This window comes from Leucoraja erinacea, chromosome 17 (genome assembly GCF_028641065.1).
Source record: "Leucoraja erinacea ecotype New England chromosome 17, Leri_hhj_1, whole genome shotgun sequence".
NCBI classification, from domain to species: Eukaryota; Metazoa; Chordata; class Chondrichthyes; order Rajiformes; family Rajidae; genus Leucoraja; species Leucoraja erinaceus.
The window spans coordinates 17469344-17484283 of NC_073393.1; the positions used below are offsets into that span (position 1 = coordinate 17469344).

Here is a 14940-nt window from a genome sequence, read left to right on the forward strand (position 1 = left end):
TTTCTACCTCCAGCAACAGGGATTTGAACTCTTGTCCTCTGGTTTGTTAGTCCAATATTGTAGCAGCTGCATCACTATGCCCCACGGCTAGACTACCTCTCTGACACTTGATTAAGGTAAAATGCTGAAGGCAAACACTTCCATCACAGGAGAGAAAAGAGACTGTTGACAAAATGAGGACATTAATGTGCAGAAGCAGTGTGAATTTTGGAAAGTCAAAACAAATTGAAATACATATCAAACCACTTCTTAAGTTGATGCTGTTGGCTCATGTTCACTTTATTTATTTCAATCCACTAATAATTCAGTTGAATGTTCTCGCATGTTTTATGATGCAGTTGGGATAGGAACCTGATTGAAGTGCTGCCAGAAACCTTATTCTTCCACAAGAACTTCATTTCCAATTCAAACATAAATATGTGGTTACCATGGAACAAGATGAATATGCACACGTGTAAGATATTCCATTTTCTTGCCTTGTGGGATCATGCATTCTAAGCTTTAGGTGAGGACTGATAATTTGAATCGAGCCTCAGGCTGCTTGGTTAATTTTAGTTTTAACTAAAGTGGGACCCATTGGGTCCTTATCACACGGGTGGCCTAGTCCCCCAAAGCAACCTAAAATCTGGTACACCCAGGTTCAGGAATAGCTACTTCCCCACAGCCATCAGGCTATTAAACACAACATCATACAAACTCTGAACTATAACAGCCTATTACACTTTATCTGTTTATTTATGTGTATATACATGGTCTATGGTATATAGACACACTGATCTGTTCTGTATTTATGCCTACAATATTCTGTTGTGCTGCAGCAAGCAAGAATTTCATTGTCCTATCTGGGACACTTGATAATAAACTCTCTTGACTTGACTTGACTTGATATATACCATTTATCTGAACAAAAATGGATACATTACAACACAGGACAATGGTGTTAGGTGGTCAAAATTTGTAGAGCTATGTTGGCCTTCAATGCGAGAGGATTTGAGTTTAGAAGCAAGGAGGTCCAACTGCACTTGTACAGGGCCCTGGTGGGACCGCACCTGGAGTATTGTGTGCAATTTTGGTCTCCTAATTTGAGGAAGGACATTATTGCTATTGAGGGAGCGCAGCGTAGGTTTACCAGGTTAATTCCCGTGATGGCTGGACTGACATATGATGAAATTTAGAAGGATGAGAGGGAATCTTATAGAAACATATAAAATGCTTAAAGGATTGGACAAGCCTTGTCCAAATGTCAAAAATGTTCCTGATGTTGGGGAGTCCAGAACCAGGGGTCACAGTTTAAGGATAAGGGATAGGCCATTTAGGACTGAGATGAGGAAAAACTTTTTCACCCAGCGAGTTGTGAATCTGTGGAATTCTCAGCCTCAGAAGGCAGTGGAGGCCAATTCACGAGATGTTTTCAACAGAGAGTTAGATTTAGTTCTTGGTGCTAATGGAATCAAGGGATATGGGGAAAAAGCAAGAATGGTGTACTGATTTTGGATGATCAGTCATGATCATGTTGAATGGCGGCGTTGGCTCGAAGGGCCAAATGTCCTACTCCTGCACCTATTTTTCGATGTTTCTATGTTTCCTCCCTCACCAACCTCCCCTTGAGGTCGCCATCTCCTCTGATTTTTCTCACTCTCGCAATCTCTGTCTCGTTCTCTCACTCACCAATTTTAAATCATGATCCACACTTACGACAATGTATTATCCCACTCCCCCTACCTTTATTCACTGGTCTTCATTAATCCTTCCATGTCGAAGCTCCTCTATTTCTGCAATGGTTTGAAATTGCAGACAGGGCTAATCACATTTTTATGTATCGTATAATTTGGACTGTAATGGGTGCAATACTTTGTACACATAAAATATTGGTCCCCTCATGACAGTGTTTACGTACTGCTTCACTTCAAAATTTCACAAAAATTACGAGCCGGGGTGGACAGCATAATGGAGCAGCAGTTAGTACTGCTGCCTCCCTGTTGCAGAGAGCCAGGTTCAATCCTGACATCCAATGCTGTTTTGATTGTGCACAGTCCTATCTGCATTGTCCAGGGGTTTCAACAATATTAAAGATTATAGCTCTGAACTGCTGGAGTACTGCCTGTGGACTCGGTACTAGGGATGTCACCTTTGATATCCTGTACCTTGAGGAGCACAATTATGTTCTGCTCCAACTGACCCCCCCACCCCCTCTCACAATATACCTGTCAGTCAATGATGATTTCTGTAAATAGTACCACGGTAGTGCTGCTGCCACGCTACTCAGTTCAATCCCAGCCTTGGGGTCCTGGCTGTGTGGAGCTTACACAAAACTGTGGGGAGAATAAAATAGGTGAATGCCTTAGGGTCCTGGAAACCTATCTGCCTTTAGTGCCATTAGTTATTCCTGCGTCTAGTTGAGCACTTGAATCACGAAGGCTGATTTACCAAGTGCAGGTAAATAGGATTTGTGATGATGTGTTTCTAATAGTCAGCAAGGACAATGTGGGGTGAAGGGCTTGTATCTGTGGTGTGAGACTCTACCGTTTCATAATTACATTTATTTCATTGGTTGGAAGAAAGCAACTTTCTTTGCTCGTCCCCTCCTCTATTTGCATTCTTGTTGCACTGAAGTATGACATAAACACTTTATTTCGAAGAATAACTGTAGTCATAAACCTGACAACATAGCCTGCAGGTTCCAGACTGGTTTCCCTGATATACAGTGAACTGAATCTGACGTCCGGCTGTATTTCTCTAGTGGACTGCCACCACATTCTGCTTTACGAGTGAAGCAGGGCATAGATTTGTGGGAGGGAGGCAATTTACGTCGGGAGTTATTGATGACTCCCACAAATTAACAAGTCTTTTTAAAGTGCTACATTGCACACCGCAGCAAAAACAACACACCACATTGGGTTTTTGAATTGCTGGTCGTATTTCTAAACTGCAACCAAACAGGTAGTCTAAACTTTAACCTGAGACCCCTGAGGGTTTCTGGTTTTATAGGGTTACCGCACGTAGAGATACGGCACAGGAATGGGCCCTTGTGCCGGTAGCCCGCTCAAAGGCTTGTCGGATCGGGAGGGAGCTGGAGACATCGGACCCGAGGAGCAAGGGCTGGTAGGAGGGTGAACCAGGGTAATGCTTGCAGTGCCTTCAAGCTAATCACATTTTATTCTCCCTATATTCTCATCAACTTGCCCTAGAATCTAATACTCGCCTACACACTAAGGGCAATCAACAACAGCCAGTTAATCTACCAATCCATAGGTCTTTGGGAGGTGGGGGAAACCGGAGCACTTAGAGGAAACCCACGTGATCACAGGTGGAACACGAGGTCAGCAATGAGCCTAGATTGCTGAAGATGTGAGGCTGCATGGAATGATACAACCCAAAAACAGACACTTTGGTCCAGATTTCCCATGCCGATCTCATTTACATGCATTTGACCCAAATCCCTCAAAATCTTTCCTCTCCACGTACCTGCCCAAATCATTTTAATGTTGTTATTGTACCTGCATCAACCTCTTCTTCTGGCAATTCTTTCTATATATGTACCACCTCTGTGTGGAAAAAGTTACCCCAATGGTTACATGTTGGTGGCTGACATGCATCTGTCTCTGAAGTTACACACAACATCCTGGAATGTGTGGTCTAGACCCTTTTTCAGACTCGACTTGAAATGTCACCCATTCCCTCCATCCAGAGATGACACCTGCCCGCTGAGGTACAACAGCATTTTAAGTCTATCTTCGGTGTAAACCAGCATCTGCAGTTCCTTCCTCCACTTTCAATTGTCTCTGTCTCTATCTTCACAGCTTATTTACTCACAGAGCCATTGTTACACTCAGGGTAAACGGAAACAGTGACTAATTTCTGGAAGTTGCAACCAAGCACTGCCACCCCTGTACAACCTCCAAATGCCAGATAATGTAGGAACAGTTAGTTAACTATCTTGCAGGCATTGTTGCACCAGTCACACAACTCCAAGATATAAGAGGGGCTGGAATTGAGGGAAGGTACACAAAAATGCTGGAGAAACTCAGCGGGTGCAACAGCATCTATGGAGCGAAGGAAATAGGCGACGTTTCGGGCCGAAACCCTTCTTCAGACTGATGGGGGGTGGGGGGGAGAAGGAAGGAAAAAGGGAGGAGGAGGAGCCCGAGGGCGGGGGGATGGGAGGAGACAGCTCGAGGGTTAAGGAAGGGGAGGAGACAGCAAGGGCTAGCAAAACTGGGAGAATTCAATGTTCATGCCATCCGGACGCAATTCAACGTTCATGCCATCCGGAATTGAGGGAAAACTGAGAGAGGTCTGATGTTCTCAGAACAGGAGGTTGTTGCAAAAGTAGGCCTGAGCAAACCAAACGAGGGATCAGAGTTTTCAAATGCATCGTAGGAGCTTCATTCAATCATTCAAAAATGTTGATATTCAATTATCTTTTAACAATATGATTAAAACCACAATTAACTCACTATTCATTTCTTCAGTTGTTTACTGTTTATTGTTCAATTGTACGGTTTGAAAACTGTACAATTTCCATAGCCCCATGTATTGCCACAGCGATCTTCAAAGGTGCTCTCTATCTTTGTAAAGGAAATTATTCGGAAATGACACGAGTACATTTATCTCCCATTCTCCGTCCTCCACCATTTCTGGTTAATTTGCTGCCACATTACTGTTTCTTATTTCACTATTCCATCCGTACAAGTTGATGGTGTTCATTCCCAAAATTAATTCTCCACTGGATGTTTGACAGCTTAAACCAACTCAATTTTCAATTGGTATTCTTTGCCCAGTGATGCTTGTGATTGCTATTTTATATCTGTCCAACTTCCACCCTGTCCTTGTAAATGTCAATCATACATGTAATAATCTGGAACAGTTAGGCAGATCATCAGCATCTGCAGCTCCTTCCTACACATTTCATCTGCTCCGCCAGTATGTAAAAACTGTTGTTGTGACTGAAACTGAAGAACAGTGTTCATCTCCAGTGGGTTTCAACAAAAGCTTTTCACCGTACCTCGGTACACATGGCAATAAACTAAACTAAACTGAGCTGAACGATGGAGAATAAAACCAGGCTGCTTGTTTCTTGGCATGACTGATCCATAATATTAACCTATGTCATATGTAGAGTTATAGAAGCAGGCCCTTCAGCCCACAATATCCATGTGGACCAACCAGTACCAGTACTAATTCTGTTAACATCTTGGTCCACTTGGACAAGGTCCTGACAATTCATCCAGATGTATCTAAACTATTGTGAGACTACCTTCCTCCACTATATCCACAGGCAGCGTGCTACGAATTGCAACCAGCCTCTGTATGGAAAAAAGCAGCAGGTTTGAAATCTACTGCAATACAGTAACTGCTGTATGAATAACTGGTCGCGTTTCTGGAGAATGCAGACATCAAGATATGTAGGGAAGAAACAAGGTAAATAGATGTTATTGATTATAGATTCTTACTGGGAAACATCTATCATTGGTTGCTGGCATTCATTACTTGAAAAGGTAATGTCAATCAATTGTAGACACACACACTCACACTCACGCTCTCTCTCTCTTATGGAGGTGTGGAGACTCATAGTACAGAGAGCAGCCGTTTGACACATCTTAGAGTCATGTTTCCTTATGATGTAGAAGTATGACATCCATTCGGCCTATTGAGTTGATGATAGTCATCCCATCGCCGCACACTACAGAATAAGTTACAGAGAAGTTTGCGCAGGAATGGCATAGTAATCAGCTGCCCCAGATCCTCCCATCCATGCTAGGGGCAATTCACAGTGGCCCATTAACCTGCCAACCTGCCTGTCTTTGAAATGTGGGTGGAGACTGGAGCCAGTTTCTGGAACTCGCATGGCTACAGGAGAATGTGCAAATTTCACATAGACTACACCCTAGGTCAGGATTGAACCCAGGCCTCAGGATTTGGGAGGCAATGCCACTGTGCCAAAGAAGGCCAATTAAGTGGATTTGAGGCAACCCCATTTCCACTCTCCTGTTTTGTACCCCTGACGGTCACGGTTCTTCATCTGCTCATCTGGGGGCTTCTGAAATTTCTGCTTCCACAATCTAACATCCAGGTGGTTGGAAGGTCAGACAATTTAGCATTAACGTCACTCATTAGTCTCAATGTGAGCCCACAATCAGCACAACTCACTAATGCAAGTGTGGGCAGCTTTTGGGAGACATTTCTCATGTCTCCAGCTCTGGCTGGAAGGAGCTGGGCCCAGAAAGCTTAGGGCTGATGTGACATTGATTGCACTGGCAGAGTGAAAGATGGACTTCCCTCACTGTACCTCACCTAGTGGAACATGCTGGCGTGTATATGCCTACCTCCTCAGAGAATATTAGAACCCCCCTTCCCTCAGACATTGGTCTTTTGAAAGATGGATGCGGGGCCTTTGTCCCGAGTAGGATCAAGCGGACTCAGCCGGAATATCATTGAAAGCATCTACACGAGACACTGCCTCAAGAAGGTGGCATCTTTCATCAAGAATCTCTACCATCTGGACCATGCTGCCTTCAGGTTCAGGAACCGCTACCTTCCTACAACCATTAGATTCTTGAACCGACCTGAACAACCTTAATTGAATGGCGGAGTAGATGATGGGCCGAATGGCCTAATTCTACTCCTATCCCTTATGACAACCTTAATCCTACATCAGCAATGGGCAGTTACAGACTTTCTCTTGCACTGCCTTGGACTGGTTTTTAAATTACACTTTGCTCTAATGTCTTGTTTTTGCACAATCATTTTTCTTTTCATTTTTGTGTGTAACTTGGGTATAATTTAAGTATAAATAGTTTTTATGTGTTGCCTGAGTCTATGTGCCTTGATGCTGCTGCAAGCAAGATTTTCATTCTACCTGTACCTCACCACACTTATGCATATGACAATAACCTCGACTTGAACCTTCTCTTCATTCTCCCTTGCTAGCCGGACCTGCTCTTCAGATCCTCTTCTCCTCCTTCTGGAGATGGCTATCAAAGCATTCATTCCTCAAGCAAAAGCAATTAGCCCACTCTCAGGCAGCCCATATACGTTCCCTCTTCCAAGCATACCCTCAGCATATTTCTCTTTGAAAAGTGGAGCATTGTGTACGTTATAATAGATTGAAATATGCTTGTGTTCAGAGGGTGCTGGCGTCCTTGCAGCTACAACAGGGAATTAAGATAGCAAGAAAAGAAATGCTTAAGAACTGCGTTGGCCTTCATTGCAAAAGGACTGAAGTGTAAGAGTAAAGATATCTTACTCTAATTATATAGTGCCCTGGTGAGACCACATCTGAAATATTGTGTGTGGGTCTTGTCTCATTACCTATAACCATCATCTTGTTACAGAGAAAGCCCAGCGACGATTTATCAAACTAATTCCAGGCATGTTTCTTGGATGGGAAGTTGTTAAGCAGCCTGGGTCCGAGCTCTCCTGAGTTCAGATTGGCTAATTAATAGAAAACAGTCTGGATTTTCAGACTGGCAATCAGTAACCACAGGGTTCCACAGGGATCAGTAATGTAGCCTCAACTATTTGTAATCAATATTACCGACTTTCACAAAGGGACTGAGTGCGCTGTATCTGCTGAATATAAAGAAAGGTGGGTTAGCAAGGTGTCACGACACAATGTGGCAGGAAAATCTGAAGAAAAAAATAAGTGTTTAAATATTTATAAGAGACGGTGAAGGTGGAGGTTGCTGATAGAAGTATATCAAATTATCGTATGTGCCTGAACCACCCTCCCTAGCAGCACCTTCCAGTCACTCACCATATCAAATTATGAGAGGCATAGATAGCGTGGACAGCGAGAACCTTTATCCCAGGATTTAAAAATCAAATACTCGAGGGCATAGCTTTAAGGTGAGAAGGGCAAAGTTTAGAGGAGGTGTATGGAGTGACTTTTAAGCACAGAGATGAAGTTCAATGGAGGCTTGATTCCTGGGGTAGTGGAAATTGCCCTGATGTGGAGAGTACGGAGGTGACTTAATTCACACATGTAAAGCTCTTACGGGGAAGATGCAGGGATATTGCTTCTCCTGACAGACTGTCCAGAATGAAGAATGACAGACTCAATGTAAGGGTTTGACCTTTCACGATAGAAGTTTAAAGTAGATGTGCGGGGCAACTTTTTGAGCTTGTTGTTGAGGCACACACGATAGTGGCATTTGGGGGATGTTTGCATAGTCATACAGATAAGCAGAAGGATATGGAATAGATGCATGAAGATAACAGATTATTTTGGCACCATGTTTGCCACAGACATTGTGGGTCGAAGGGCCTGTTCTGGTGGTGTACTGTTCTATGTAAGATTAATTCATTTTTTTTTGTAAAAATTGAGGTAATGAATGGATTTGGGGCTAGTGCAAGAAAAGAGCAGTGAGGTAAATGATCAACATTGATCTTATTGGATAAAGTAACAGGTATGAATGGTCTACTCCTGATTCTATTACTCATATTCTCATGTTAGACATCTCTACTTCTGGTGGGTTATCAGAAAAGCTGAAATTCATTGAGAGTCTATTTACATGAGACAGGTGTATAGGGATCCTGCTTCTAAATGCTAGATTTCCCTTGCTGATTTAGTGCCCAGTGTGTCAGGACAGGAATGCTGCATAAGAATTGACATCACCGACTTTCTATTCTGTCCCCATTCAGTGTGCATGCAGTTTGGATTCACAAGGAAATTGCAAGCCAGTTAGTAACTGCAGCACCGAAATACATGGCCACAGGCCCAATTACATGCTTCAGATCATTACCAGTACTTTGACAATTAATTTGGTTGAGATACCAATTTATTTGAGTCTCAGTTGATGAAATCTTGAACTATTTTAGCCAGAAAATGAATTGATTAATTGAAAAGGCATAGAATGAAAACATGCCCTGAGGCTCACAGAGTCAATGCTGATCATCGATCACCTGTGCACATTAATTCAATGCACACCCACTTACTCCCTGCTCACCGGGGCCATTTTACAGAAGCCATTTACCTACAAACTGACACGTCTTTGGGATATGATAGGAAACCGGGGCATCCAAAAGATGTAGGTGAGGGGGGGGGGTGGAGATGTTGATTGGCAGATGGGTGGACAAAGGCTAGAGATTGCTCCATCTCCAAATGGCTTCTGGATTTCCTCACAGTCTGATTTCATTCAGCTAATATTGATCATAGCATTTCTTCCACACTGACCCTCAACACTGGTGTCATTCAGGATTGTGTGCTCAGTCCCTTGGTTCTTGGTTTCTTGGCTTCTTGGTCCTCCAAAACATTCCAAATGGAATTTAAACTGGAGGTGGGTCCCTTGCTTGGCTTCCTGCACACCATGACTGTATGGCCAAGTACAATGTCATCTCAATCTATAAGTTTGCCAGTGTTCCGACTGTTGCCAGCCAGAACATCATCAATGATGAGACAAAGGTCAGGAAAGAGATTGAGAATCGTGTGCCATTGCACCAGGACACCAGCCTAACCCTTGACGTCAGCAAGGTGAAAGAGATAGAAAGTGAGGGGGAGAACACAAACTTGTTGTCATCAACAGAGCTGCTGTACATTGCCCTTAGTGTGCTGGTGAGTGATAGATTCTGGAGGCAGTTAATGGAAATGTGAGAAGAATTAAAAAACTAGGACTATTGTAGGATTGGTATAAATAGATGTGGACTCAGTGGACTGAAGAGCCTGTTTCTCTGTTCTATTTCTCCTGGTTTCTATAACTCAGGAACTCAGGAGGGGGAAAAAAATGAAAGCATACCCGAATTGTAAAAGAGATGTAGTCTCCAGAATTATCGATGATATGGTGAGGGTTTTTTTTAAATTTTAAGGCAAATAGGTAAATATTTTGGAAAGCGGAATAGATGCAGCTCATTTGCCCAGCGGAGTCTCGGCAGGCTGTAAAAACATCAAGCTCATAGAAATTCATCTTTTTTTTAAGTAGCTGAATGGCTTCTGACTATATTCACGAGGCTTCTGAAATGAATCGTGATCAAGTATCACTGCAAGAACATTACCGCAATCTTGCAAAATAAGAGCTGCAAATGATAGCACAACATTTTTTAAGACATGTCAAACTTTATTACCCTCTCTGAATCCAGGAGACATCATTGAAGTAGACTGGGACACTATTGCCTATTAGTATGAGCAGTGTCTTTGCATATTGATTAGATAAAATTGCTTGCAAGCCTAGTGGCGATTTAAAGTGCAGTTACTTGCTGCAGCATTTCAGTTGATTGAGTTGTTCACCTCCTTATAGATATCTGATCTGATTCATCTCTTCGGCTGCTCAGCAGTCTTCTCCTTTTATTTCCTTTAATACCTTTTTTATTTATTTCAAGACAGTTAAGTGTTTCAAGGTGAAGGAAATGCCGGGAGGCTGGAACTTCCTGTTACATACGTAACCTCTCACTTCTTCTGCTTGTCTTTCTCACTCACCTGTTCGGGTACAGGAGAGGTTAAATTTTGGGTAAACCTCACACTACACTGCGGCAAGAATGTGATTTATCCCCGGTATCAGCTCGTTGCTCAGGCACTTCCCATACCAATAACCCACACTGGAACTGGATATCAGAGACAAGCATTTGTTTTATCCGTTCGGCCCTTGGGTACACTTCTGCCTCGTTGAATCATGATACCCTTGTGTGTGCCTTGCCTCAGCCAGGGTTTTCAGTTAACACCAATCCCCGATGTTCTCCTTCCATGCACATCCACCTTTATTTTCTGCCCATCATTCCCTCTCCAGCCGGTTCCCCCCGCGAGCTACCCGTCTCTATCTGTCCACTTTCCCTCCCACTGCTATATATTGTCCTCCCCTCCCTTACATCTACACATTTTGCCTCCACAGACGCTGCTTAACCCACATGCAGCATTCTATTTTTTGTTCTAGATTCGAGCAGTCTAGCGTCTGCAGTCTCTTTTGTCTTCTGAATAGTTTGTGATTACCAGAAAATGACACCCCCTAGTTCTCTGAAATTATTTGCAACACAAGGTTAGATGTTCGATGCTGATTGCACAATGCTCAACTCTCATGTGTGCCTCCTCAGCAAATGACACAGTCCATGCCTGCAGGCAGCAAGGTCTAGACAGCATTTAGCATGGTCTTGCCAAGAGCGCCAGACAATGATCATCTCTAACAAGATAAAGTTTAAATCCTTAATGTTCAATAACTTTAACAAGGCTGTGTCCAACACCATCAATATCCAGTGTTTATCATTAACCAGAAACTCATTCTGACCAACCACATATACACAAGGGTAAGAAGGAGCTGCAGATGCTAGTTTAAACCGAAGATAGACACAAAATGCTGGAGTAACTCAGGTTGCATCTCTGGAGAGAAGGAATGAGTGCCAACAGTGGCGGACTGGCCAGGGTGTCAGCTTGCCCGCTGGCAAGTGGGCCCCTGATGAAGTGGGCCCCCTTTGTCTCCCGGCAACCAATATTTTTAGACCCAGTCCGCCACTGGGTGCCGATTTGGGTCGAGATGGGTCTCCAGAGATGGTGCATGTCCCGCTGAGTTGAATTACTCCAGCATTTTATGTCTATCTCCACATAAACACAAGAGCAGGTCAGAAGTTGAGTATTCGCTGACAAGAAATTCGTAACAAGAAGTTCATGGTTCTATCCGGGACATATGACAAAAAACATTATTGACTCTTGGCAACTCAAAGCCTTTACACTATCTACGAGGCATAAATAAAGAATGCTATGTAGATATCAGGGGCAACCTTTTCACACAGAGGGTGGTGGGTTTATGAAATGAACTGCCAGAGGAGGGCGACATTTAAAAGACATTAGGACAGGTAGATGGATTGGAATAGTTTAGAGGAATATGGACCAAACACACGGGCAGGTTGGACTAGTGTAGATGGGGCATCTTGGTCAACATGTCCAATTTTGGCCGAAGGGCTTGTTTCCATGTTGTATGATTCTAACTATTCAGTACTCTCTACTCTCCTCTCTATTTTCTAATCCACGTGTGCAGCTCCAATAAAGCTCAAGAAGCCCGACACCATCCAAGACAAAGTCTGTAATTTTACATCCTGTCTGTAACCCTTCCACCAGCAGAACAGGTGGCTGTCATGAGCACTATCTACAAAATGCACTTGATCAAACAATTAAATTGCCAAGGCATAGCAGGCTACAGGCTAACTGCCAGCAAATGTAATTACTATATATGTGTACTTGATGGTTGACATGGTTGTGGTGGACTGAAGGGCCTGTTTCTGACTTGTGCAACTCTAAGGCTAATTGAACAAAATCTCCTAACCCCATCATTTCTATTACCAAGAAGGGAAGGGCAGCAGCTGTACCACCAGGTTAAACTCTTCAGTGGCACCCAAGTCTATCAATGTTCATCGTCACCGGGCCTAAGTCCTGGAACTCCCTGCCCAATACCAGACGGACTGCAGGATTGGAGAAATTGCCCCACCACCACCATATTAAGGGCTATTAGAAATGGGTAATAAACGTTGGCCTTGCCAACAATGCCCAGATCTTGGAAATGAATTAAAAGTAAGGGGGCAGAAAGTGTACACAGACCAAAAGCAGGTGAACAGTACACCAACACTAAAACAAATCATCAGTCTGAAGAAGAGTTTCGACTCAAAACGTCACCCATTTCTTCTCTTCAGAGATGCTGCCTGTCCCACTGAGTTACTCCAGCATTTTGTGACTATCATCCATTTTAAGCACTGGCAGATTAGCAGTAAAACAGAAGATACGACAATAAAACAGTGTTTCAAAGGTCTGTCACATACCAATTAAGGTGCAGTGAAACTCGACATTTCAATATCCCTATGAAGAATCCCAGAAAAGTACGGAGTCCAGTGGTTTCTTGTGCTCTTCTAGACTATCAATTATTTACACAGAGAAGAATAACATCCAAGAAAAAGAGACGTGTTAAGGACAGAGCCCTTAAAACCAGAAGTTATGGAAGTAGGAGGAGGCCATTCAGTCCCTCAATCCCGTTCCCCCATTCAATAAGATCACAGTTGACCTTTAATCTTAGAACCACTCTATTGTTCAAATCCCGCATCCATTGAGTCCTGTAAATAATAATTAAAAGCAAGATGCCAAGAAGATGCCAGGCATTGAAGAAAGCTAATGGCATGTTGGCCTTCATAACGAGAGGAGTTGAGTATAGGAGCAAAGAGGTCCTTCTGCGGTTGTACAGGGGCCTGGCGAGACCACACCTGGAGTATTGTGTGCAGTTTTGGTCACCTAATTTGTGGAAGGACATTCTAGCTATTGAGGGAGTGTAACATTGGTTCACAAAGTTAATTTCCAGGATGGCGGGACTGTCATATGATGAAAGGATGGAGTGACCGGGCTTGTATTCACTGTAATTTAGGAGAATGAGAGGGGATCTTATAGAAATATATAATATTATGAAGGGATTGGACACGCTAGATGCAGGAAATGTGTTCCCGATGTTGGGGGAGTCCAGAACCAGGGGCCACAGTTGAAGAATAAGGGGTAGACCATTTAGAACTGAGATGAGGAAAAACCTTTTCACCTAGAGAGTTGTGAATTTGTGGAATTCTCTGCCTCAGATACATTCAAAAGAGAGTTAGATAGAGCTTTTAGGGCTGGCGGAATAATGGATATGGGCAGACGGCAGGAACGGGGTACTGATTGTGGATGATCAGCAATGATCACATTGAATGGTGGTGCTGGGTCAAAGGGCCGAATGGCCTACTCCTGCACCTATTGTCTACGTATCTATGTCGGCGCGAACCATTATTATTGAGGACAATAACAAAAGGAACAGATAATGAGTCGCCAGAGTATGCTTAAGGAAATGTTAAATCAATGACAACTGTCTTGGACAATGGTCATTTCTTGATATTAGCTACCTTGTTGAATGTTTTTTTTTGCATTCTATGCATTAACAGCACATGGAAGGTTTTACTCATTTATTCCATGTCCTCATCTGACTGCAATACTTTGTGATTTTAGTGTCCAAATCACCGCAGCTGTTGGCACTTTCTCTCAGTTGTAGTGTCTTCCTCTGTCCTTGCTCATTAGCAAAGTAGTCTCTCTTTACAGCACCTACAGTACTTGACACAGGAATTTGTGATGGAAAGCTTCTAATTTATCTCTGACCTCTCACACGTCAAGGTCTCAATATTTTGCATTAGTATTGTAAGTACTTACCTATTTTATAGGCTCATTTTGGTACTGAAATTGAATCATCTGGAGATTATTTCATTCCCTATCCTGAATAATGCATGTTCCTTCACTATGACAGCAACCCAGCTCCACTGAATAACATTCATGCAGAAACAAAGTGACCCTAGGATGAAAGCAGTGACCCAAATTATAATCAATTCATTCGATGTTGCCTCAGTGATTTCAGGAGCTGCAGAGAGGGGTGACTGTTCAAAAAATTGAAAGCAGGAGGTTGCTACAGGCATTAAGATACATTGAGAAAATATATATGTCATCACTCATCAAAGGTTATTAAACAGAGAGCCAGTTAAACTTTGGAATTAACATTAAACCTGATTTGCATCTTTTATAGCTGGGTATTTTGCAGAGCCAGTGGTTGCCTGACCGTGCATACACTGAAGAGCTTGCAAGAATGTAGAAGATCATTCATCTCTTTACTCTGCCAAGCAGTCAATGACATTAAGGTTGGTCTCTTTCAGAGCCCATCTCTCTGGAGTGCATATCACCAATGCCAGCTGAAAATCCACAGGTCTCATTAGAGATAGAGGGGTAGCTTCTGAAAAGAGGAGTCAAGGCTAAATTGGAAAATGAATCGGTCTGCCACTGAACTTGTTTGAACAGTCACCGAGTTCAGTGTCGACCATTCCAACTTCTGACAACTTCAGAACTGGCCATTCTTACTCTAAGTCATGTGTCTGTTGTTGGCTCAATTTTTCCATATCTCTGTGCATGTAACAATAATAAACCTAAACCAATACCATTATCATTTGCCTATTGTTAGGGGAAAAAATTAG

General features: G+C 42.9%; 1 protein-coding gene across 3 annotated transcripts in view; it reads left to right on the plus strand.

The window, feature by feature from the left end:
* The window catches only part of LOC129705222 (RNA-binding Raly-like protein), a 546381-nt gene that overhangs the window by 87619 nt on the left and 443822 nt on the right, over positions 1 to 14940 (plus strand). The gene's annotated exons all lie outside the window — the stretch shown is intronic.